At 41.6% G+C, this 26,727-nt stretch overlaps 1 long non-coding RNA gene across 1 annotated transcript in view; it reads left to right on the top strand.

Annotated features, from left to right (window-relative positions):
• Positions 1–26,476, top strand: part of LOC106510382 — a 120,453-nt gene extending 93,977 nt beyond the window's left edge. Inside the window, exon 3 of the long non-coding RNA XR_001308832.2 lies at positions 26,304–26,476. This is a non-coding gene — a long non-coding RNA (uncharacterized LOC106510382). The remainder of the gene's footprint in view (positions 1–26,303) is intronic.

Here is a 26,727-nt window from a genome sequence, read left to right on the forward strand (position 1 = left end):
GTGAAGGAATTAGAAAAAAATCTTGATATATACATATCTATATATACACACATATATATGTGTAAATGAATCACTTTGTTGTACACCTGAAGCTAAAACAATATTGGAAGTCAATTATACTTCAATAAAAAATTTACTGAAACTTCCACTGTTGGCAGATGTCCTGTTTTATGGATCTTAATGTGTATGTGCATATTGGCTAAGGCGTTGGTGGAAAAGCTGGGAGCCATGCGTGTTGAGGCTACTTACTGATACCCTTAATATCCTGGGATAGTAAGTAATTGCTTGAACTTATGGGAAACAGCCCAACTTAATCCTGACTTTTCTTAGTATGTCAGTGGATATAGCAATGACAAAGTATTTAGCAGAAGGTGAAAAATGATGGCAGCTTGGACAAGTGGATGCCGGTAGAGGTAGAGAAGACTAATGGGTGGTTTCAAAGCACTGAACGAGGAGGCAAAGATGTGGAAGTTTCAAGGAAGTTGCCTGGGTAGTGGTGTCATTTACTAAGATAAGGACACTGAAAAAAGACCATATTTGGCTGAGAGGGGTGAAGCTGTCAGGACTGTGGATTCTTTAGACATGCAAATGGAGGTGTCAAGGGTCCATTATTGGATGTAGGACTAGCACTCAGGGAGAGGTCTGGGCCAGAGAGGTACCTTTGTGAGTCATCTGCTCACAGGTGAGTAACACACTGGGTATTGTCCAAAGCTCCTAGGGAAAGAGCGAAAAGATGAGAGGGCTGAGTAGCTAGATGGTGATTAATTTGCAAAGGAGAAAAATAAGTAATAGACCAAAAATTAATAGTGCACTCAGAGGCCAGGCAAACAAATATGAGAATTGGAAGTAATCCAGGGCTAGGAAAGAGACTATTTCAATAAGAGAGATAGATTATAGAATAACAGACTAGGGAATCATTAGTGAATTCATCAGTTAATGAAACTATTAGTGAAAGTTTCCTTTGTAAAAACAATAGAACACTGTTAGGATCCCATCAAGCTTAGCTCTTGGATACAGCCTCCTGAGTTGAGTCAGAAGATGGTTGTGGATTAACCATGTTAGTCACTCTCCTCTCCATTTCTTCTCCCTTTTATTTTTGTCATTTCTTTGCATTTAGCACTTCCATCAAGGACTAGGCAGGAATAGAGAAAGGAAGTCATAGTAAAAGCACTAATTTTTTTTTCTGGATATTTCCTAGTGCAGATAAATGCTTGATGGTGAAGGAATAAAATCCGGGGAATTACTAGGCTTTTTAAAGTCTCTGTTTTACAGAAACAGACTCACAGACATAGAGAACAGACTTGTGGTTGCCAGAGGGGAAGGGGGAGGGAGAGGAATGGACTGGGAGTCTGGGGTTATGCAAACTTTTACTTGTAGAATAGATAAACAGCAAGATCCTATTGTATAGCACAGGGAACTATATTCAATATCCTGTGATAGACCATAGTGGAAAGAATATGAAAAAGAATATATATATGTATACACACACACACACATTTTTCCATACAGCAGAAATTAACACAACATTGTAAGTCAACTACAATACAATTTTTTTTTTAAAGTGAGGAAGCTAATATTGTTGAGGAGACAATACACACTTGGTAACAATTTAATATTTAAATGTTTATGTTCAAAACCATCTAAATATTAAGAAGGTAAAAATGTGAACAATTAAATGTAAGATCATATTGGAGTTCCTGCTGTTGTGCAGTGGGTTAATGATCCATTTTGTCTCCGTGACATTGCCTGTTCGATCCCCAGCCATGCACATTAAGTTAAGGATCCAGCAAAGCTGCAGCTGTGGCAGAGCTGCATTTGATCCCTGGCCCAGAAACTTCCATAAGCCACAGGTGTGGCTTAAAAAGGAAAAAAAAAAATATAGATATAGACTCATAATAAAACAGTGTCCTACTAGCAAAAGTAGTTATTTTCCCCTTCATACCATCCCAGAGGAGGAAGAGCCTTGATATAGAATAACTCCAGTGTTGTTGCACTGGGCTGGGATAATGTAAAAACTCAGAATAACTTGAAAATGCTTTCAATTAGAGAGAAAACAGGATTCATTTTGTGAGAGTCCTATATTATGGGGAAACGTTTTATATTCTTTTTTTTTTTTTTTTTGTCTTTTTGCCTTTTCCAGAGCCGCTCCCACGGCATGTGGAGGTTCCCAGGCTAGGGGTCGAATTGGAGCTGTAGCCTTGGGCCTACGCCAGAGCCACAGCAACGCAGGATCCGAGCCGCCTCTGCGACCTACACCACAGCTCACGGCAACGCGGGATCGTTAACCCACTGAGCAAGGGCAGGGACCGAACCCGCAACCTCCTGGTTCCTAGTCGGATTCGTTAACCACTGCGCCACGACGAGAACTCCCGTTTTATATTCTTAATGTGTCCTGTCTGATAATGACAAACATGATTTAGGATTACAGCTTTCAGACTGTTGTATCTTTTGGTATGAAATGACGCTATGCAATAAAAAGGCCGTCTCTTTGCTGGCGAACATATCATTCGAATCAGATACTCTGACTTGCTGTCCCACACCAGAAACAGAGTCAGGTCTGGCATTAGGAGCCATGGAGCTGGCACAACCCTCTCTTCTGGATTTGGTGGTTTCTCCAAATGCTCTGAGCTCCTTGATATCTCCATGCCAAACCTCCACTCTCAACCAGCCGTTAGGCTAAGCATTTCCATTACTCACTCTGAATAAAAGCACTGATGTATAAATATTATCTTGGAGTGATAAGATATAAAGTAATTTTTAAGATAAGGCATTTCATATCCACTTGGGAATGAGACATTTGGATATGGGAAATAGCCAATTAAACACTCAGCACCATGTTAACCAGCTTGCATGATATAGTGTGTTTGTTTCATGTCCTCATGCAATTGGTGTTCTTATTTTAAGGTGTACCAGATAGAAAAAGAGCTAGGCATTCATCTTAACACTGTGAAGACTAAAACCTAGAAAAACAGTGTGTTCTGAACAAAAGGAAAACGACCACAAGAAATCCTCAGTTTGATCTAGGAGAATTTCAGTGGTCTCTTAAGGGGAAAAAAAGGTAGCCAAATCTCCTAGGCAAGAACCTCAAAATACCGCATGAATGACCCATGAAGTTTGCAATCCTTGGGTTCAGCAATATTATTATTATTAATTTAATTTATTTTAAAAATCATTGTTGAAGCATAGTCAACTGTATATTGTGTTAATTTCTGCTATACAGCAAAGTGACTCAGTTATACATATGTATCTATACGTAAGGTTTTAAAATATTCTTTGCCATTATTGTTTATCACAGGATATTGAATATAGTTCCCTGTGCAATGCAGTAGGATCTTGTTGTTTCTCCATTCTATATATTTGCCTCTGCTAACTCAATCTCCTACTCCATTCCTCCCCTACCTTCCTTCCCCTTGGCAACCACAAGCCTGTTCTCTATATCTATGAGTCTGTTTCTGTTTTGTAGATATGTTCATTTGTGTTATATTTTAGATTCCACATGTAAGGGTTGTTTGTCTTTCTCTTTCTGACTTATTTCACTTAGTATGAGAATCTCTAAGTACGTTCACATTGCTGCAAATGGCCTTCTTTTGGTCCTTTACATGGCTGAGTAGTATTCCCTTGTCTATGTGTACCACATCTTCTTTATCTATTTGTCCGTTGATGGACATTTAAGTTGTTTCCATGTTTTGGCTATTGTGAATAGTGCTACTATGAATATTGGGGTGCATGTATCTTTTTGAATTATAGTTGTATATGAACATATGCCCAGGAGTGGGATTGCTGGATCATATGATAGTTCTATTTTTAGTTTTCTGAGAAACCTCCATACTGTTTTCAATAGTAGCTGCACCAAGTTATATTCCCAATTCCCACAAATGGTGTAGGAGGCTTCCTTTTTCCACACCCTCTCCAGCATTTCTTATTTGCAGACTTTTTAATGATGGCCATTCTGACTGGTGTGAGGTGGTACCTCATTGTAGTTTTGATTTGTACTTTAATAATTACTGATGTCGGAGTTCCCATCGTGGCGCAGTGGTTAATGAATCCGACTAGGAACCATGAGGTTGCGGGTTCGGTCCCTGCCCTTGCTCAGTGGGTTAACGATCCGGCGTTGCCGTGAGCTGTGGTGTAGGTCGCAGAGGCGGCTCGGATCCCGCGTTGCTGTGGCTCTGGCGTAGGCTGGTGGCTACAGCTCCGATTAGACCCCTAGGCTGGGAACCTCCACATGCCTCGGAAGCGGCCCAAAGAAATAGCAAAAAGACAAAAAAAAAAAAAAAAAAATTACTGATGTTGAGCATCTTTTCATGTGCCTGTTGGCCACACATGTATCTTCTTTGGAGAAATGTCTATTTAGTCTTTCTCTCTTTCTCCTTTCTTCTTTCTTTCTCCTTCCCTCTCTCCTTTCTTTGCTTCGTTTCTTTTCTTTCCTTTCTTTTCTTTCTTTCCTTTTCCTTCCTTCCTTTCTCTCTTTCTCTCTTTCTCTCTCTCTCTCTTTCTCTCTTTCTCTTTGTTTCTGGCTGCACCCATAGAGTATGGACGTTCCTGGGCCAGGGCTTGAATCTGAGCCATAGCTGGGACCTATACTGCAGCTGCTACAATGCTGGATCCTTCAACCCACTGCACCAGGTGAGGATTGAACCCACTCCTTCACAGTGACCCAAGCTGCTGCAGCCAAATTCTTAACCCACTGCACCACAGCAGGAACTCCTTTCTGCCATTTTTTGATTGAGTTGTGTCTTTTGTTGTTGTTGATAGCATTATTATTATTACTCTTTGTTCTCTGGACCACTTATTTATTTTTAATGTTTCACTTATTTACATCCATTTGCCCGTGTCAAAAATTTGGATATATTGTGGAACTTTGTTCATCTCACTACTTGTCACATCTCAGCAAACTCCCACCAACAGTCTCCACTGATCTTGACCCCACCGAAGTGCCAGGACTCTCTGTTGGCAGTTATCCCAACAGACAGACCTCCCTGTGCCCAGGCAGAAAGGCGCCAGCTTGTCAAATAATGCTATCCTCTGTGTCCTCAGATCAGAGAATCTTCTTCTGCCAGCCTTGTCCAGCTATGAGCACTGGTCAATAAGGAACCTCTTTTAACTTTTGCCCCTCCTCCCCCAGCCCTGCTGCTTCTGACCATCTGTGCTAGAGTTCATTATCCCGCAGGCCCCACTTCCCAGCGAGACTCTCACTTATCTGCACGTCAGACTCCTGCCTGTTCTGGACACTGTTGTTCTGGATGACTTTGGTCCCTTACTGAAAGTGAGACAGTAAGCAAGTCAGAACCTATCAAGGGTGCTTGGAGAAAAACAGCTAAAGAAGAATGACTTGGGTGGAAGATAAAAGTCCAGTATGGTTTCATTTAATTTGGCTGAGAGAGTATGATATTAAATTATCCGGTCATCCATATTCATGGCCAGAAAATCATTTTTGTGGTAGCTAACGCTAAAAGGAATCTGTAATAAATAGACATCCATAAATAAAATCAGCTGCCTTATAATTTTTATTGGCTTCAGTGAGAGGATCACATAAATAGTATTTTGTTTCTATCATAACAGTTATTAAGGCAGGATAGTCGAATGTTATTATAGCTCCTCCTAATTATATAATTCCTATTATATAAACCAATTTCCGTTCTGCTGGTTAAAGAAGAGACTGTCTGTTTTATAGCAGTTCAACGATGTCACTGTTGTTTGTTTGTTTTTTTTTTTCTGTGCTCCTGGCACTCAGAAGTTCCCAGACCAGGGTCAAATTTGAGCCACAGCAGTGACAACGATGAATCTTTAATTGCTGGGCCACCAGGGTACACCTCATGGATGTGTTAATAAAGCATTATTTGTATCATTCAGGATTCAAGTTTCATTTTTTCATTTATAATGATTTTTATTTTTTCCATTATAGCTGGTTTACAGTGTTCTGTCAATTTTCTACTGTACAGCAAGGTGGCCCTGTCACACACACATATATGCATCCTTTTTTCTCCCATTATCATGCTCCATCATAAGTGACTGGACATAGTTCCCAGTGCTATGGACATCAAGTATCATTTTATACTTAAAACCTTTTAATCAACCTCATCATTACCTCTCTATGGAAAGTAACAGTTTTACTCCTGGAGTTCCCTTGTGGTGCAGAGGGTCAAGGATCTGGCCTTGTCACTGCAGTGGCTTGGGTCACTGCTGTGGCACCAGTTTGATCCCTGGCCTGGGAACTTCCACATGCTATGGGTGTGGCCAGAAAAAAAAATTTTTTCCTCCTGCAGAAAAACAAATCTGACTTATTCTTAGAGCGTGTTTTTATTAAGAACTAATATCCTTACAAAATAATTGACGAATGTTTTTTCCACCTAAAAAAGACACTGGATGGTATCGTGTGTTCTTTCTGATTGGATGGTATATTTCTAGCTTTGTTTTTAACCTGTGTTAGAAGTCTTTACCTGCTTTAGAAAGTCTCTTGCTTTAAATTGGGGTAAATTTGAGATGTTCTCAGGCCATCTGTAATCAAATAGGCAGAGTAGATCATATTTTTAAAATGATAGCATTCTTTGCTGGAGAGGGTATGGAGAAAGGGATCCCTCCTACACCATTGGTGGGAATGTAAATTGGTGCAGCCGCTATGGAGGACCGTATGGAGAGTCCTCAAAAAACTAAAAACAGAGTTGCTATATGATCTTGCAGTCCCACTCCTGGGCACATACTTGAAGAAAACTGTAATTTGAAAAGACAGATGCACCCCTATGTTCACTGCAATACTATTTACAATAGTCCAGCCATGGAAGCAAACTAAGTGTCTATCAACAGATAAATGGATAAAGAATATGTGGTATGTATACACAATGGAATATTACTCAGTCATAAAAAGAATGAAATAACACCATTTGTGTCAAGATAGGATGGTTCTAGAGATCCTTATAGTAAGTGAATGAAATCAGAAGGAGAAAGACAAATATCATATGATATCACTTACATGTGAAACCTAAAATATGATACAAATAAATTTATCCATGAAAGAGAAACAGACTTACAGATATAGAGAAGAGACTGGTGGTTGGAGGGGGGAAGGGTGATGGGAGAGGGATGAGTGGGAGTTTGGGATAAGCAGATGTAAACTATTGCATATAGAATGGATGAACAGTAAGGTCCTACTGTAGCATACAGAGAACGATATTCAATATCCTGCCATAAACCATGATGGAAAGCAATACGAAAAAGAATCTATATCTCTATCTATGTGTATATCTATCTGAATCACTTTGCTGTACAGCAGAAATTAACACAACATTTTAAATCAAGTATACTTCAATAACATAAATTTTTAAAAAGCAATAGCATTTTTGTAATCCATTTTCACAGTGCCCTGTAGCAAGGGGGTGACTTTCCTTCTCTTTATTTCTTGGACATAGCTGGTAAAGCGCTGGCTTTAGTGGAGTCAGAAACTCTGGCTCTGTGATGCTGGGAAAGACATTTAGTAGGTTTGGGTCTCAGTTCCCCCTCTGCAATGTGAGAAGTTGAGTGGGATATGCTTTGAGCTCCCTTTAAATTATACAGAGATTTTTAAAAAACGGATTAAGCTGACTTTTCATACCTATTTATGAGGGTTCTTTGAAACAGATGATAGAGGGAAAAGCAGCAAAACCATGGAGGAAGAAAACCCCAAAAGAGGAGAATGTGTGGGAAGATGAGAGGGTGGCTCATCGTGGCTGGCAGCCTGGCTCTCGTTCCTCCCTCTGCTTCCGACAACTTTCTCCACGATACCCTGAATGATCTCACACTAACAGGAAAGTCTGGGTGTGGGCTGAAAAGGAAGGGGATGAGTTTTACAGGTTGAGAATGCCAAGTTTTACTGGTTGAAATTCATTGGTTCCTTCAGAGATAGTTAAAATAATGGACTATTAGGTCAGGGGGCAGTGGTTAAAGAAAGAAAAACGACTGTGAATCCCAAGGTCCCCTGCAATGTCATTCGAGGCAAACGTTTCCCAGCATTAAAAAAAAAGATTAGCTCTATCACTTATATGGTCAACATATGTCACACCCCTAAAACATATGCTTCTCCCTAAAATGCTCTTCAGAGAATATTTTTCTCTTCTAAATTTGTATCCTAGCTGCTCTCTCACCATGTGTGTGTGCAAGCTTGTGCGCCGCGTGTATGTGTGTGTTTATTTTTTATAAAGTCACCTGGAAACCTATGATGGCCCCATATAAGTCTGCCTGCTGGCTAGGCACATCTCTTCCTTGGCCCAAGGTTTCCTCCAGCTCTGTGTTTGCCGCAGTGTTGCTCTGGTGGTTTGTCTTCATTTCACTGCTCCCCAACAAGAGAAGTCCCTTGAGGACACACATTAGATCTTATGTTGTCTCAGAACCCAAATTGTCCATGACTCAGGCATGGTGCTAGGGTGGGCGATGGGCAGATGCAAGTCCAAACTTAGATGCTTATAGTTCAGTGGGGTATCAGGAGTACAGAATGTCTATGATGTCAACATATGGCAATAAATCTTCTAATTAACATGTGACCCATGGAACAATAAGTCATAAAATATTTGGTTGTAAGGGCACAAGAATGAGAGACAGTGCTCATATAGTAGCTCGCCTTATAACCATTGAATGTGAGACTGTTTCTATCCTCGCTAGCTACTGCATCGCCAGGATAAGAAATGTTGAATTAGAGAATCAATTTCTTCTTCTTTTTTTCTTTTTCTGTCTTAGTCACTCTGCAGCACATGGAGTTCCGGGGCCAGGGGTCAGATCCAAGCCACAGCTGTGACCTACACTGCAGCTGTGGCAATGCTGGATCCTTTAACTCACTGTGCTGGGCTAGGGATTGAACCTATGTCCTGATGCTGCAGAGATGCTGCCAATCCTGTTGCACCACAGTGGGAACTCCAAGAATCAATTTCTTTACTTCCAATAAGATGATGATATCTCACAGTTCCCCACAGGTGCGATATGAAGTAAGGATTTAAAAAAATTGAATACCACGGAGTTCCCACTGTGGCTCAGTGGGTTAAGGATCCAACATTTTCTCTGTGAGGATGCAAGTTCCATCCTTGGCCTTGCACAGTGGGTTAAAGATCCAGCGTTGCTGCAGACTGTGGTATAGTTCGCAGATGTGTCTGGAATCTTGTGTTGCCACGGCTGTGGTGCAGGCCGGCAGCGGCATGCTCCAATTTGACCTTTAGCTTGGAAACGTCCATATGTCACAGGCATAGCTGTAAAAATGGGGGGGGGGGGGGACATATAATAGGCATTAGCCCCACCTTGCTCCCAACTCCAGCTATGTGCCTGACACTCCAAACTGGGATGAGATAAACGCAGGGTCACCTCCAGCTTCTGTCCTCACACAGTCTGTTCTCTAGGTCTGGAAATGCTTCCCTCCACTTTTCTGTCTGATGATTCCCCACACGTCTGTGACGGATTAAAGGTGGCTGCAAATCTTTGCTGCTCTTCCCATTGAGAGATGATGTCTGCATCCCTTCACTCTGGGACTCTGGTTTGACTCTGGGACTGCTTGGCCAATAGAACCTGACAAGCCCAAGCCTCAGGGACTGATGGTTTCTACTTACTGTCTCTTGGAATGTGAGCTCTGGAGAAGCTAGCTGTCTTGTAATGGGTCTGGCTACCCTGAGATTGCCATGCCTGGGAGAAACGCGGGCTCCATGCATGAAGGGCGACGTGTCACAGGAAGAGAGGGAGAGGCCAAGAGACACTGAGGTTCCAGGCAGATGAGGGACAAGGCCTCTTAGGAGTGGATCCTTCTGCTCCAGCTGCCTCAACGAACACCCATGGGTCAGAGATGAACCACTTGCCTGAGCTCTTCCTGAATTCCTGACCAAGAACAATCATGAGCAAAATAAAGTGGATATATTAAGGTAGTAGGCTCTAAGTGTATTTTGTTACATAGAATAAATGCTTGGGCAGTAAGGGACCTGTTGTGGATGCAGAATGAGTCTTTGTCTAAAGCAGTCACTTACGTTGCTTGACTATCTCCCATGTGTCAGGCACAGTACTTGGTGTTCTACATTCATTTTTTGCACTGATCTCTCAAAACAGATTGATAAAGAGGATATTCTCATTACACTGATCGGGAAGAAGTTGGGACTGGGAATTACCCGAGATGACTGGCGGTTCCACAGTTGAGCTGGAATCTGAGCCTGGGGCTGCCTGACTCTCTCCACAGCACAGCCCTGGATCCGTGCCAGCCCTGGTCTTTCTGGATGACCATGAGCTCCTTCTGAATCTTTCTCCCCACATCACACCTTGCAAGAGAGATTTTTCTATCCTTGGTGACGTTCCCCAGTGTCTTGTGTTCCATCCGTGAGTGAACAGACTGCAGAACAATTTCTAGAAATCAATGTGAGGCCCCGTTCATGAAAACGGAGTTGCTTTCCAGTGGAAAGGGAGTATGTCTTAGCCTTTGAAACTCAACTTCTGCAACCTACCTATTCCTTTCTAAGAATATTGGCAATAATAGCATCCTGTGTGTAACTACAAGCCTGGACTATCTTTACCGCAATCTTGAACAGACAATACCCCAGCAGGTGAATGGGGAGTGAATATGCGAATATTGTTGTCTGCAGTTGCTGCCGAGAAAACCGATCTACTAAATGAGCTCGCGCTAAACAATGGCAAACCCAGTCACCTCTATAGCAAGGGGATCCTTCTATCTTTCACAGCTAAAGCTGCAGGGAATAGAGAATGCAGAGCTGGGGCTTACTTAAAAGGAGGGAGGCAGATAAGCAACCTTAGATAAGGCAGCACGGGCCAGATAAAGATAAGATGTCTCAGAGGTGGGACTTTCTGATTTGCTGGCGCTCTCACCCTTATTTATTACAGACAAGAATTTTCCCTGGGTGCCCTCAATCTTGTGCTCGCTGACATTGTACTCCCCTTGACACTTTATTGGGTGCCTTCCATATGCATTTGCCTAACAGGAAATATTCTGCAAAGAATGTTTAAGAGAAAGCAGCACAGCCTGACTCCTTTGTTGAAAGCAGAGCTGATGCGAGGGATTTCCAAGTAAAGCAAGGCAGAGAAAATGTCAGCTGAGTGCTTAAATCCTGCCAGATGATCAGAGATAACTTACACAATGTGCCCTTTTCTCAAGCATGTTTGCATAAGGGAAGGGCTACAATAAGTAGTGAGAAACGTCTGCAGGAGAGATTAGACCTTGAGATATCACTTGGTGTGTCTTGTGGCTCCCCCTCCGTGTGGTTGGAGATGCATGAATCATTTAGGAGAGCATAGAGATTTTGTTAATTTTGGCTTGTATTGAAGGAGAAAAATGAAATCCCATTATACTTCCTTTACATTTTGTTAATGGAGTTGATAAAAGATTCTGTGATGGATTGATTTTTAATTAGCTTTCCGTTGCCTTCTCTGAGTAGACTGAGGTTTAATAAAAAAAAAAATGCCTTAGTCTTATTGGGGTCAAGCAGCTGTTATCTTGTGGGTCTGGGGATGTGCACACCCCCTTTTGCCAGCATGGGAGGGACTGTACTCTTGTCAGTGACACGTCAGTGTTGTCTGCTGTGTGAGGAATGTACTTGAGACTCAAGGGGAAACTATGGATTATCCATTGCTTGCATTATATTTCTTTCTTTGCACGTCTGTCATTTTCGTTGGAACATTCAGTAAAATCAGGTCAGTTATGGTTTGAGTTAGCAAGGCAGCTCTTGTGTCATACACAAATCATATGATGTTTCTAATTATCTCTGCTTTTTCACATTGATCTGAAACCTAATCCTTAACTGTGCATGGCTTAGAGGTGTTTTGCTCTCCCTCTTTCCTTTTTGCTTTGACTTCTCTCTGGGGTGAATATGAAACTTAATCTTGCAATAGCGAGATACAATATTTTTGGCTTTATAGACAGCTGGAAAGCCCAGGGTTAAGAGGGAAAGATGGAACTTTTTGGAGTGATTAATTGGAAGATCCACCACCCTGCTTCTAAGAGGTACTGGGATGCTTATCTGAACTTTCTAGCTACACCAAAGAGCCTTTGGAAGTGTCAGGAGGCTGCCTGAGGCCTAGAGCTCTAGACTTTCTGACTCTTGAGCTATGTTCCTTTTCTAAAGGTACAGAAGCAGTTGGAAAAGATTTCTGAGGGTCTTCTCTGTGGTGGCAGTGGGAGGAGAACTTGGGACATCTAAGGAGACACTAAGCTTTTCTTTTTTCTTTTTTTTTTTTTTTTTTGTCTTTTTTGTTGTTGTTGTTGTTGTTGCTATTTCTTGGGCCGCTCCTGCGGCATATAGAGGTTCCCAGGCTAGGGGTCGAATCGGAGCTGTAGCCACCGGCCTACGCCAGAGCCACAGCAACTCGGGATCTGAGCCGCGTCTGCAACCTACACCACAGCTCACGGCAACGCCGGATCTTTAACCCACTGAGCAAGGGCAGGGACCGAACCCGCAACCTCATGGTTCCTAGTCGGATTCGTTAACCACTGCGCCACGACGGGAACTCCCAGCTTTTCTTTTCTTTTCCTTCCTTCCCTTCCCTTCCCTTCCCTTTCTTTTCTTAATCCAAGTACCAGTGGGAACGGTGTAACACAGAGAGATTTTCAAAAGCGTGGCTCTGTTGGCTTTTCAAAGCAGGACTGATTCTCTTCAGTCTAGATTATCAGATGCTAGGACAATTTCACTGTGCAGATGAGCCTCAAGGCAGAAACTAAATGACCTTTGAATGCTTTTTCTGCAACTCTGTAAAGAGACAGGAAAACCTTCAGTGTAGCCTGGACCCCTGGGGCTGATCCTGGGTCATGTTTATTAAGAATCAGGTTTGTAGCAACGTGGGTGGACATGGAGGGCATGATGCTAAGAGAAGTCAGTCAGACAAAGACAAATACTGTATGTATCACTTTATATGTGACATCTAAAAAATACAATAAGCTAGTGAATAAAACAAAAAAAGAAGCAGACTCACCGATACAGAGAACAAACTTGTGGTTCCCAGTGGGGAGAGGGAAGGGGGGGGGCAACATAGAGGCAGGGATTAAAAAAAGGATTATTATGAGATTATAGGAAATCTTGTGTGTGAAATCTTTGAAACTGTAAAACACTATAGTTTAAAAAAAATAAATGAAAAAAGTTGAAAACGTCTTTGGGATGGAAGAGTCTTAGAAGCCTAAGGCTTGAGAGAAGATGCACGTGAGGGACAGGCAATTCATTTGTAACCCATCTGCTTTTCCCTTCCTTCTTTGCAAACATATTTATTAAGCACTTACTAGGTACCAGGAGCTATGACAGCTGTGGTGATTATTTAAGAAAAAAACAGTAGGAGATGACCTTTGTCCTCAAGGAGCCCAGTGTCTGATGGAGGTGACACACATGTGGACCAATTATTACAGTGCGATTCTGACAGAGGAACTGTAGTGGGTTCAGTTGTGTCCCACAAACAGATAGGTTCAAGCTCTTCCCCCAGTAACCTGGGAATGCAAGCTTATTTGGAAATAGAATCTTTGCAGATGTAGTTACGTCAAAGATCTGAGGTATGCTCACCCTAGGTTTAAGCTGGGCCCTAAAACTTTGACTGGTGTTCTTATAAGAGAAATGAGAGGGAAATTTGAGGCGATGAGACCTACAGAGAGGAGGGTATGTGGTGACAGAGGCAGAGATGGGATGAAAGCAGCTCCAAGCCAAGGAATGCTAAGGTTTCCAACAGCCATGAGAGGCCTGAAAAAGGTGAGGAAGGGTTATCTCTTGGAGCTTCCAGCAGGAACCAACCCTGGCAAATCCTTGATATTGGACCTCTGGCCTTTAGAGCTCTGAGAGCACACATTTCTGTAGTTTAATCAACCTGTTTTAATATGTGATGATATCCTTAGGAAATGATTACAGATGTGTATAAAAGAATAATCAAGTAGCAGTTGTGTCTTAAAAAAATCAAGGAGGGCTTCTCAGAGGAGGTGTCACTTAAGCAGAATCTTGAAAGAAAGGTAATTCACCAGTTGCACAAGGGGGTAAAAGACCCTATAGGCAGAAGGAATTCAGTGTTAACAAATGTGATGTCTTCAGGAAAGTCTGTGTCATTCAGTATTACTGGAGTACAGGGGTGATGTTGGGAATGAAAGACAATGAGAAAAATTGCGGCAAATTGTGAAGGTTTTGTATGGCATGCTAAGGAGAGTTGGGCTTTTCTCCATGTTATTCATACTCAATTTCTATACCAGAATGCAAAGTGCTCGTAAGATATAAGAATTTATTATGAGTAATAAAATGCTGAAGTTTTCTAAAATGGTTAGTTTTAATCTCAACTAGAAAAGATTTATTTATTCTTTTATAGAATTTTTATTTTTTTCCATTATAGCTGGTTTCCAGTGTTCTGTCAATTTTCCACTGTACAGCATGGTGACCCAGTTACACCTACATGCATACATTCTTTTTTCTCACGTGATCATGCTCCATCATAAGTGACTAGACATAGTTCCCAGTGCTACACAGCAGGATCTCATTGCTCATCCATTCCCAAGGCAATAGTCTGCATCTATTAACCCCAAGCTCCCCATGCCTCCCCCTCCCTCCCCTTCCCCCTTTGCAACCACAAGTCTATCCCCCAAGTCCATGATTTTCTTTTCTGTGAAAGGGTCATTTGTACCGCATATTAGATTCCAGATATAAGTGATATCATAAAGTCGTTCAGGTAAGTAAGTCATCTTTAATTGTATTTTGGTGTATTTCTTCATTGTGAGGGAAAGGGGCAAGGCTATAACGAACATTCAGAGGAAGATGTAGAACTGGTACCCACTGGTGCCTGTGAACATGTGTTCGGTGTGTGGCGGAAGAGAGATGGGAGAGTCACTGCTTTAGGTAGTAGGTCTCCAACAGACCCCTTGAAGTTAAATAGTGAAAAGATGATTTCGACTTTTCAGGATAACTTTGAAGGTAGTGATGAGAATGGACATTTCCGTGGGAAGATGCCTGTGCTAGGAAATTGTTGGTAGTCGTTGTGACCAGGATCAGGGAGAGTCGTGATCTTAGACAGCGGCTTTGGGCCTGGAAAGGTCAGAGTTTTCAAGAGATGTTTCTGAAAGAGAAATGACTCGTCTCTGCGACAAGGACGATTCCTTTGAAGCGTGGGAGATGGACAGTGATGTCATTGATTGAATTAGGGAATGTGTCGGAGGTGGGGTGAATGGGAGCGGAGCGAAAGAGGGGAATAAGTTTGTGAAGGAAGATAATAAGTTGAAGTTGAATATGCTTGATTGGAATTAACTGTAGAACATCCAGAAAGAGGTATATGACTTCTGGCAGAAGACAGTGTCCTGGGTATTATTACCCATTATGGAGTCTGATACCATGATGGGAGACTGTCAGTTGAAAGAAAACTATCTAAGGTGTCCAGAAGAGGTCCAAGAACAAAGTTCTGCAGGCACATTGCATTATAGGAGACAGACAGGAATGAGCGAGTGAAGGGGCCTGAGAAAGCCTGGTCAAAGATATCAGGGGAAAAGGGCAACAAAAAATGAAGGCTCTCTTGAATACCAAGGAAGGGCAGGTATCTTCAGTTCCTATGGCTGCCATATAGATTACCACAAAGTTGGCTAAATACAGAAATTGATTCACTTACGGTTCTGGAGGGTAGAGACCATGTACAGCCAGGGTGCTCTCATGTTGAGATCCTTAACTGCACCTGCAAAGACCTTATTTCCAAATCAAGTTACATTCACAGGTATTGGGTGGAACTATGACAGCTTTTTACAAAACACAATTCCACCCACTATAGATGTCAGAGCAAATGTCAGGGGAAGGAGGACTGCACATTGGATTTGATGATAAGATGATTATTGATGACTTGAATCAGAGCAATTTCAGAATAGTGGCCTGGAAGCCAAACTTAATAGGGTCAAGCAACAGATAGGAAATTACTTGTCTTTCAAGATATTTGTTGGAGCGTTCCTGCTATGGTGCAATGAGTTAAGAATCTGATTGCAATGGCTCAGGTCGCTGAGGAGGCATGGGTTTGATCCCTGGCCCAGCACAGTGAGTTAAAGGATCTGGCTTTGCCATGCTGTGGTTGTTCACAGCTGCAGATCGGACTCAGTCCCTGGCCCAGAAACTTCCATATGCTGCGGGTGCAGGAAAAAAAAAAAAAAAAGATATTGGCGCTCAGTCCAGGTTTTTAACTTCAAGGGCTCTCTCTGCTCAGATTTCCTTATTTTTGAAAAATACGGAAAGCTATCCCCCCATGTAAAAATTATTCATAAGCCCATAGCTTTATAAAATAAACTCACAGAGGGCTAGAGAGGCTAGTGTTCTATTTTGGGACCGAAGGAGAGGAGACTGGTCAACCAGTCTCTGTTTGCTCAGGTCTGAATGAGTTCTTGGGACAAAACTTTGGTGCCAAACAGAGAAAATCCTCAGCAAACTGAGATGACCTGATGACTATAGTTAGAGGAGGGGATTGTTATTGGACCCAACAAGCACTCTAGCGTAGGGACAAAGGTGGCAGCACAGAAGCACAGTAAAGCCACTGATGAAGCAAAGTTTATCCAAGGAGTGGGAGGTAAAGGAGTGGGGGAGGAGCTAGAAAGATTTGGGAAACAGAGACCCTGTCCTCTCTCGCCTCCTAATCTCCAAGCTGTTGACTGAACGAGAGGGTTGAGGAGTCCAGGTTTTTATTCCATCAAGGTCATTCCTGGGCACTTAGAAGTCCAAGGCAGGGCTGAGAATGCATCTGGAGAAACAAATAGCAGTAATCACCAGAAGCAGAAGCATCTGTTATATGCTGAACATTGCGCTTTACAAAATATTATATCCTTTAATCCTCAAAACTGCTTTGAGAAGTGGAGATCTTTAATCCTAGCATTCACAGAGGACGGAATTTTTTTGTGTGTGTGTCCTTTTTTCCTTTTCTAGGGCCGCTCCCACGGCATATGGTGATTCCCAGGCTAGGGGTCTAATTGGAGCTGCAGCCGCCAGCCTACACCAGAGCCACAGCAACGCAGGATCCTAGCCACGTCTGCAACCTACACCACAGCTCACGGCAACGCTGGATCGTTAACCTATTGAGCAAGGCCAGGGATCGAACCCGCAACCTCATGGTTCCTAGTCGAATTCGTTAGCCACTGCGCCACCACGGGAACTCCAAGGAATGCTTTCTTATGACAGGTCACAACACAGTACCTCAGTTTCCTCCTTTAAATCCTCCTAATTACCAGATTTGACTCGGGAACTTCCACATCTATATGTTTGTAGCTATAACTTTATTGATAGTTTCTAGGGTGAATTTTATATATTTTTTTCTCTTCATTTTATGTAAAGAATTTAAATTATGTTATTAAAATATGGACAATTTAATCAGAAAAAGTCAAGGGTGGCAAAAATGTAGATGTGAAAAAAAGTCAAGACTGAAGAAAAAACAATGGAAGTAGATACTGAGGTAGCAACGCATTACCAGTTGCTACAATTGGGCTGAAAACCTGAGCTGAATTTTCTGGGGTAAAGATGAAAAGGTAAACATAGGCATTTACCTAGTTCCTGTCATTCACAGGCAATAAAAAGGAGCACTCACTCCGAAATAGATACCGCTCTAAGTGCTTGGATGTCTACCCATGTGATTCCCCCCACAACACCCTCATCTGCAGATGAAGAGAAGGAAGCACTGAGAAGCTGAATAGTTTGCCCACAATCCATTAGGTAGTCATTGGTGGAGCTGAGTTTCAAACCCAGACCATCTGACTCCAGGTGCCTTTTACCACTATACTAGGCAGTGTCTTTCTTTTCTTTTTCTTTTTTTTTTTTTTCTGTTTTTATTGCTCATTTGATTTGATTTTGTTAATTTTTAAAATGATTTTTATTTTTTCCATTATAGTTGGTTTACAGTGTTCTGTCAATTTTCTACTGTATAGTAAAGTGACCCAGTCACACATACATATATACATTCTTTTTCTCACATTATCCTCTGTCATGTTCCATCATAAGTGACTAGATATAGTTCTCAGTGCTATATAGCAGGATCTCATTGCTTATCCATTCCAAAGGCAATAGTTTGCATCTATTAACCCCAAGCACCCCATCTATTCCACTCCCTCCCCGTCCCCCTTGGTAACCACAAGTCTATTTTCCAAGACCATGAGTTTCTTTTCTGTGGAAAGTTTTGTTTGTGTCGTATGTTAGAGTCCAGATATAAGTGATATCATATAGTATTTGTCTTTCTCTTTCTGACTTACTTCATTTAGTATGAGAGTCTCTAGTTCCATCCATGTTGCTGCAAATGGCATTATTTTGTTTTTTTTATGGCTGAGTAGTATTCCATTGGGTATGCATACCACATCTTCTTAATCCATTCATCTGTCAATGGACATTAGGTTTTTCTAAAGGAAACCATATCTGTCCCTGAGAGAAAGAAAAAGTTTTTCAAATATTTCATTCTATGTTTTCCTATGTGGGAATTATATATATTGAGAACCCTAAAAGAAGTAGTGGGCCAAGTTTTTAATTATCTTCCTTTGCTTAGAATTAAAGATTTAACAGAAATTCAGGTCAGTAAGTAGAATCCTTCAGGATATGAGACAACCTATGGTCTACTTGGATAATTGCACCTATATATTAATCTTTGTTAGTCACTGTTTCCATGTTCATGAAATCTCTTACTTTTTTCTTATGTGCAATACAAAACACAAGCCATGTGTGCATGTGCTGCAATGCTATTATTGAGGATGAAAGGAGAAGGAAGGGCTGGGTCTTTATAAAAATGCACGCCAATGCAAAGGAATTAAATTACCAGGATCTGGACAAGGGATTTGGGGTTATGGACTGAGAAACTTCCATGGCAAGAGTCAGTTGCCAAGGGGTTCGGAGGAGAGTGGGATGATGGGAAGCTTGGTAGATGCAAATATGACATTTAGAATAGATAAGCAATGGGGTCCTACTGTATAGCACAGAGAACTATGTCCAATCTCTTGAGTTAGAACATGACGGGAGACAGTATGAAAAAAAAAATTATATATATGTGTGACTGGGTCACTTTGCTGTACAGCAGAAATTGACAGAACATTGTAAATCAACTATAATTTTTTTTTTTTTTTAAGAAAAGGGAGTCAGTTGATGTTTCAGCCTGCAGATATGGAATTAACCCTTGGCTCTTAATAACACTTTGTCATGACTTATTTCATATGATGTTGAAAAGTCTTTGAACCATGACAAATGTCTTACGATCTGTCCCAAGGCATTTCCTCATTAGAATTTTTCAAGAGTATAATCATGAGCGTCAAACACTGGAGAAACACACATCTTGACCAATATATTTTTCACATCACGTGCGTAGGATTTAGAAAGATTTAGGTCTTTGCATACTTGATGAGTCACAGGTGGCTTGCAAACCGATAAAAACAATTTACAGTGCAGTTCACATTATGTAGCTTGGCTTAAACATATCAGGCATTGAGAGATTTTTCACTGCTTGTTTGGGGATCCATTGTCAGTCTTCTACAGGAGTATGCATTCAATTCATTGTAGGCATCTACCTTAGACACTAGTCAGAATGGTTGTAGCTTTGATTTATTGGTTTTTGTTGGATCATTTCCGTTTTGGAGAAGTCATTTATTCCATCCTCACTGCGTGTGTATCAAATGAATGCGCACTCTTGGAAGGTGGAAAACCCAGGGCATATGAACAGGTTGGCAGGGGTTGGGGGTAGGTGGTGGAGGGTGGGGTGGTCTGGCACAGGCACAAGTTGCCAACTGCCCGGGAATATTTAGGCTGAAAATATATGAGGTAGAGGCAAGGACATGGTCGTGCTTCATTTTTTAATGTACTCTTTTTTTGGGGGGGGGGGCTTTGGTTTTATGCCTAAATTTAAACATGGGAGGATCTTGTGGGTGTGTGTATTCTTCCTGAGGGGGGAAAGAAAGTTGTTTGATGATGCTGTGAAATTTTGATTTCTTCAATCATGTTCAGAGCAATTCACAAGGTCTCAAGCCACAAACATTACCTCATAAATGGCACCCGTGGAAATGTGTCAACAAAATTCAACCTACTCCAATCAGGTCTTAGAATAACAGCTGCTGGTGCTCTGGCTCCACAAGCAGGTGTGAGACCACCTATGGTACCAGCTCAGAAAGCTTCCTGTCAGTATGAAACCAGCATGGGCTTCCCCCATGGTGCCAAATAACACAGCAGATAGGGTAGCAACATGAAGATAAAATGTTAATATAATTTACTTTTCATAAGCACTTGGGTTAGTGCCAGAGACACAAATTAATTATAAAACAAGCACTCAAACCAAAGCACTCAGCCTGCAGCTAATGTACCAGGGCTGGTTTCTGAACATTTACGGTTTTTTGTTTCCAGGGTACCTGGCTATGAAAAAATCTCTGTGCACAGAGGTAGGGTGGAGATAGGGTTGGTTTAATCCATTGTAGGACAGCACTTTGCATCTGTTTTTACAAGAGAGAACATGTAATGTAAGATGTATGTGTCCATGCTGGGGGGTTGGGGATGGGGTGGGACTGATTAAGACTGGAAAACCGAGAGGGCCATCAAACAGGCAGGGGGCTCTGCAGTCAGGGAGGTCCCAGGCTTTATTGCCTGAGAGCTGTATAACTCACTGCCAGAGGGGAAACAGGGCTCCACCCTAACTGAGCAAATGAAAGCTGCAAAACCCAAGGACGCGAGGAGAAATCATTAGGAAATCTTTGCTGGCAACATAGAAACAGCATGGGTGCTCCCTGCTCTCTTTCATAGGACGGCCCCCCACCCGTGCAGTTTGGAGAGACAGGCAGCATCATGTTCCCAATGCTGGAAAAGACATCATTTGCAAACTCTCTGAAAATCTTGCAAATTTGGCTTGCGTTTGTTTCCCCCAAGATCTACTTAGAAGACTTTTTTTTTTTTTTTTTAAATCACGCTATGCTTTCAATAGCAATTTATCTTAAAGCTTTCTGGTTAATTTTAGAGTTTATTAAAAGTCTAAGGGTTTATGGTACAACTAAGTGCGGGCCAGGATTAAGTGTTGGAGAAAAGAGCAAGCTGGCTGATGATACCGCAAGAAGCTGGAGAAGGAAGAGAAGCAAGAAACTGTTTTGCCTTTATGCAGTTCATGTTAATATGAAGGATGCCTGCATTTTTGAGGGCCACATACACTTTAAATAAGGTTATCTATGGCGACTAATGCGTAGTGTGTAGTGGTCTAAGAGTGTTTTATTGTGTTGTTCATTCACTACAATTTATTTTCCTTGAAATTGATATCTGTGAATAAAATGTAAAAGTTTGGGACCAAGGCAGCAACAACGACACTGATTAAAATTGGATCCCATTATGTTTGTTCTCTTTGGAAATCCAGCATCCTCTGATAAAGGAGGGCAAGTCAGCAAGTTATGACTGCAGCATCCTTAGTTCAGCCTTGGGTCTCATCTGAGTTGCCTGGGACCAAGTATCAGAGAGATGATCCCAATTAAAAGATAAAAACCTAAAGAGATACTTTAAGACTCTTCTGTATAGACAGACTTTGGAATGGCCCAATAAAAAAGAAAAACTATCCTTCTGTATAAGCCCTGGATCAGCCTCTTCATCAGGTATTCATCTTTCGAAATTAATAAACTTTATTTTTTTTAGAGCAGTGTTAGCTTTACAGTATATCTGAGCAGAAAGTACAGAGTGTTTCTTACATAGTTCCTGGCCCAGCGCACGGGCAGCCCCCACCCCCGCTATCAACACCCTTCACCAAAGTGGTGCCTTTGTTCCCATGGTTGAATCTCCCTTGACCCCTCATCCTCACCCAAAGTCCACAGTTCACATTATGGTTCATTCTTGGTGTTATATATTCTGAGGGCTTGGGCAAATCTATAGTGACACATCCACCAGGACTGTATCACACGGAATGGTTTCACTGACTTAAAATCCTGTGTTTTGCCTTTTCATTCCTTCCTCTCCCTTCCCCTCTGACAACTAATGATCCTGTTACTGTCTCCAAAATTTTGCCTTTTCCATAAGATCATAAGTTGGAATCATACTATGGACAGCCTTTTTAGAGTGTCTTCTTTCACTTAGTAATATGCATTGAAGGTTTCTCCGTGTCTTTTCACAACTTGATTTCTCGTTTCTTTTTAGAACTGAGTAATATTCTATTGTCTGGATGCAGGGATTTAATTTCAAGTAAAGGACTGCTGTGAAGTTCCCATTGTGGCTCAGTGGAAACGAAGAAGTTTGAGGGAGCTCCCCTTGTGACTCAGTGGTTAACAAATCCGACTAGGAGCCACGAGGTTGTGAGTTCAATCCCTGGCCTCGCTCAGTGGGTTAAGGATCCGGTGTTGCCATGAGCTGTGGTGTAGGTCACAGACGCAGCTTGGATCCCGAGTTTCTGTGGCTGTGGCTGTGGCTGTGGTGTAGGCCGGCAGCTGTAGCTCTGATTCAACCCCTAGCCTGAGAACCTCATATGCCACAGGTGTGGCCCTAAAAAGACACACACACAAAATGTATTCTGCTGAAATGGGAGAAACAGAAATGTGATTTGTGCAAGGTGGGACAGAAAATTGACTCAAATGAACAGCTCTCTAATCCAGTGATAGTGGAATGAATGAGACCACACCATCTGAAAACAGAATTGAGTTTTCCATCATAGAGGATGCCCTCCATTCTGGGAAATTTCCTCATTGTCACAAGGGAAACCTCATTCTACTGGGTTCTCTAAACGTTTGGACTATATTTGTTAGTGAGGACAGAGCTTCCGGTTCAGCCACAGCACACTGGACTCTCTGTAATCTTGGACTGAATTTTTCAATGGAGAGAGAGAGCTTCTCATTGAGAGAAAATTTCTGAAAGTCAGCGCCCATCACATGAGAAATTTGCATGTCATTCATAGAGCATCATACTGTGACATGCTGCTCGCTGTTTTGCCGTCAAGGACAGTTCTGTACTAGTACATTTTAGCTTTTTTTCTTTGTTTGTTTTTGCTTTTGTTGGTAAACTTAAGGGAAATTATTTTCCTTCCGATTTCATAGTGAGAGAAGAAAAGCAGTTTCACATACAAGGCAAAAAACACATAGGTAGAAGAGATGTTTAAAGTTAGCAGGAAGAGATTAAGTTTTGGAGCCCTTAAACAAATCAATTAATTAGGTAACTGTGGGGTGCAGTAATGCAGATTCGGGAAACCATCAGTGCTTTCCCAGTCTCACTGGATTTCAGAGAGTTGGCTTTGCATGTTCTCCAGTTTGATGCTGGATATCATGAGGAGACAGATGGGTTTTGCTGTTTGTTAATGATGTGTTGTTAACATTTAGTTGAGTACTGACATGGAAGGGCTGGTGCTGCTGACTCAATGCAGTAAACATTTGACTCATCCTGACAGAGCCTCTTTCATGATGAAGGGCACCACCTGGCAGAGGGGGTGCCAAGACTGATTTATAGCCTCCCCAGCATGGACACCACTGAGTTCTGGATTCCCCCTTTCGTTGCCTGCCACCTTGACAATGCTGGAATGGGCATCACCCGGTTCCATTCCATCATCTTCAGCTCTGCAGTGCACTTGCCCTGATGTCTGACTCCAAGCCCCCTTTCCAAATTCTCAGCCACTCTATTCTTCTGTTTCGAAATGAAGAAAACATTTTAATTCACGGTGGACTTCCAATAAGCAGCATAATCAGGGCATATAGAAATTCCCAGAATAGATCCTGAAAAATTATCTGTATACACAGGAAGAGAATCAAGGGTCCGTAAACAGTCACATTGGATTAAGACAGATTAAACTCTTAGCGTATGCCAGGCACTGGATTAGGGATTGACGCCATACACATGAATAAAGCACAGCTTCTAAGTTTGAGGTGTTGGCAGTAAATGTGATAGGAAATCATGGAAGCAAAGGCAGATAGAATAGCATGATACAGGCAACAGTACACACATCAATACGAGGGCTATAAACTTTATGTGGGGGCCACTGCAGGGTGTGTGTCATGGAAGACTCCATTCGGTTCATTAGGTGGACAAAAGGAGGTGGAAGGGGGCTTTCTAAGCAGAAAGAATTGCATGTCCAAAGCACAGATGTGAGTGTTATAGTTATTAGAAATGTACTGTTTCTGGAGCATAAAGATGGGAGGGTGAGGGTACCACAGCCTAGTGGCTGGAGATTCAAGAAAAAGCCATATCAGGAAGAAGTTTTTAGGTCATTAAGGAGCTTGTGTTTATCTTCTAGAAAATGGGAGAGCATTAAAGGATTTCATTAGAAGAGTCACTTGGTCGTCCTTGTAATTTGGAGAGATATTTGCGAGCCTTGCATAGGTGATTTAGAAGAGGACAAGATAGGACAGAGGGAGACCAGTTAGGAAGCTGTCACTCATATGTCATGTACCTTCTATAACCGAGAAATAGAAAACATGATGAAACAGAGAAGACAGAGTTAGATGGGGAATGGACTGCATTTGGAGATACAGTCGAATGTGGGGGACAAGGAGAAAGTCTGGATGACCCCCACATTTCTGTCATGGGAACCTCATCACTGTCACGGTAAAGCCACAAGGGAGGTAGAGAATACACGAGAAGAAGGAGGTGTGTGGTGGGGTGGTGACTGAGGAGGTATGGAGAGTGAATGATTTGGGGCTGGACACCCTGCATTTGGGGTGTCTGTGGAGGAGCAGGTGAAGGAGTCTAGGAGACAGTAGAACTGTGAGTGCCTAGGCTGTAAGGTCCAGTTGGCATATTTCACAGGGGCCCTCCGAATAGGTGTTTTGTTCTCTGATAAGAAGGTATGCTAACATTTCAGTATTGATGATAGTAGCCAAGGGTTCATCTTGGCAGGGTTATTCTTCCTAAGATATCTGTTATTCCAAAGGCGGATAAAAATATTCATGTCGGTTTTTGTTTTAAGTGCTTATGGTCAAGACAAACACCGATTCCTACTCTTGTTCTTTAACTTTTCTTCTTGCATGGAAGACTATTGATGGCACCTACTTTGGACCAGAGATATGTCCCCCACCCCTGTCTAATATTCTACCTTCGTCTTATGCCTCTTTCTCACTCTCTCTCATCATGCTCTAGTCACCACAATAAATGCAACGCCTGTCTTTTGTTATCTAATCCTGGTGGCAGCTCACTGAAGGAAATATTTATAACTCCATTTTAAAGATGAGCAAAGAGGCTGAGATGAACGAAGTGAATTGTCCATTGACAGAGCTGGAATTTGAACCTGACCAGTTTCAATGCCTGTGCTCTTAACTATTAACTTTTATTGACATATCCATCTTATCGGCTATTTAGCTAAGTCAAAGAATTTTTGATTATTCATTCATTTAACATTCCATGGAGTTGGAAAAAAAGGAACAAAGGAATACAATTCAACACAGCCTGAGCCCTTTTAAAAAAATATCTCATTTAGTACAAGGGTCTGTCTATAACATCCTAGAAAAATTTCATTATTTGGGCTGATTCAAGATAATGTTTCTACTTCACATAAAAAAATCAAGAGCCTTGGAGTTCCTCTCATGGCTCAGTGGTTAACGAATCTGACTAGCCTCCATGAGGACGCAAGTTGGATCCCTGGCTTTGCTCAGTGGGTTAAGGATCCGGCGTTGCCATGAGCTGTGCTGTAGGTCACAGATGCGGCTTGGATCCTGCATTGCTGTGGCTGTGGTGTAGAGTGGCTGCTATAGCTCCAATTAGACACCTAGGCCGAGAACCTTCATATACCACGGGTGCGGCCCCCAAAAGCAAACAAAAAACAAAAACAAACAAAAAAAGAGCCTCATTTTGAGGTTTAGCTGGAAACATCTCCATTTGCCAACCTTACTGTAGGAGTTTCAAAGAGAGGCAGTGGATTGTACTTATGAGGACATGAGATGTTCCTAGGTTTTGGTTCTTAAAATGAATATGCTAGAAGCATTCATGAACAAGTCTTGGTATGGGCATATATATATATATATATATATATATATATGTTTTTTTTTTTTCTCATGGGTAAATACTTATGAGTGGAATAGCTGGGTCATTTAGTGCTAAGCTGTTTTCCAAAATAATCACACAATTTAACATGCTTACTGGTAATATGTCAGAGTTGCAGTTCTTCTATGTCCTCAAGCACTTGTTATGGTCAGACTTGTTAATTTTAGTCACTCGGTCAGATGTGTATCACTGTTTCATCATGGCATTTTGTATTTCTCTAGTGACTAATGATATAGCACATCTTTTCAGGAGTTTATTTACCTCATATAAGACTTCTCTGGTGACGTTCGTGTTCAAATAATGCCTTTAAAAAAAAATGGGTTCCTCTTTTATTATCAAGTTTTGAGAGTTATTTGTTTACTTTGGTCCAAGTCCTTTGTCAAATACATGATTTGCAATTTTTTTTTTTTCATTCTGTTGCTTGTCTTTTCATTCTCTTAACAGTATCTTTAAAAGTGCAGACACTGGAAGTTCCCTTTTGGCATCATGGATTAAGGATCCAGTGTTTCCACAGCTGTGGTGCAGGCAACAACTGTCGTGTGTGTTTGATGTTTGATCCCTGGCCTGGGAACTTCAACATGCCACAGGTGAGGCCAAAAAAAAACAAAAAAAACCAAACAAACCCCCCCCCCAAAAAAAAACCCCAGACATTAATTTTGATGAAGTTGAATTTGTTAATATTTTCATCTATAGAGATAGTTTTGCTGTTATATCTAATGTATAATTTAATGCTATAAATTTCTCTATGAATGGTTCTTTGGTAGCACCTCCCAAATATTGATATGTTATGTCCTCATCTTAATTCAGTTGACAATAATTTCTAATTTCCCTTTTGATTTCCTCTATAACCTATGGGTTGTTTAGAAGT

This window comes from Sus scrofa, chromosome 5 (assembly GCF_000003025.6).
Source record: "Sus scrofa isolate TJ Tabasco breed Duroc chromosome 5, Sscrofa11.1, whole genome shotgun sequence".
Classification (NCBI taxonomy): Eukaryota; Metazoa; Chordata; class Mammalia; order Artiodactyla; family Suidae; genus Sus; species Sus scrofa.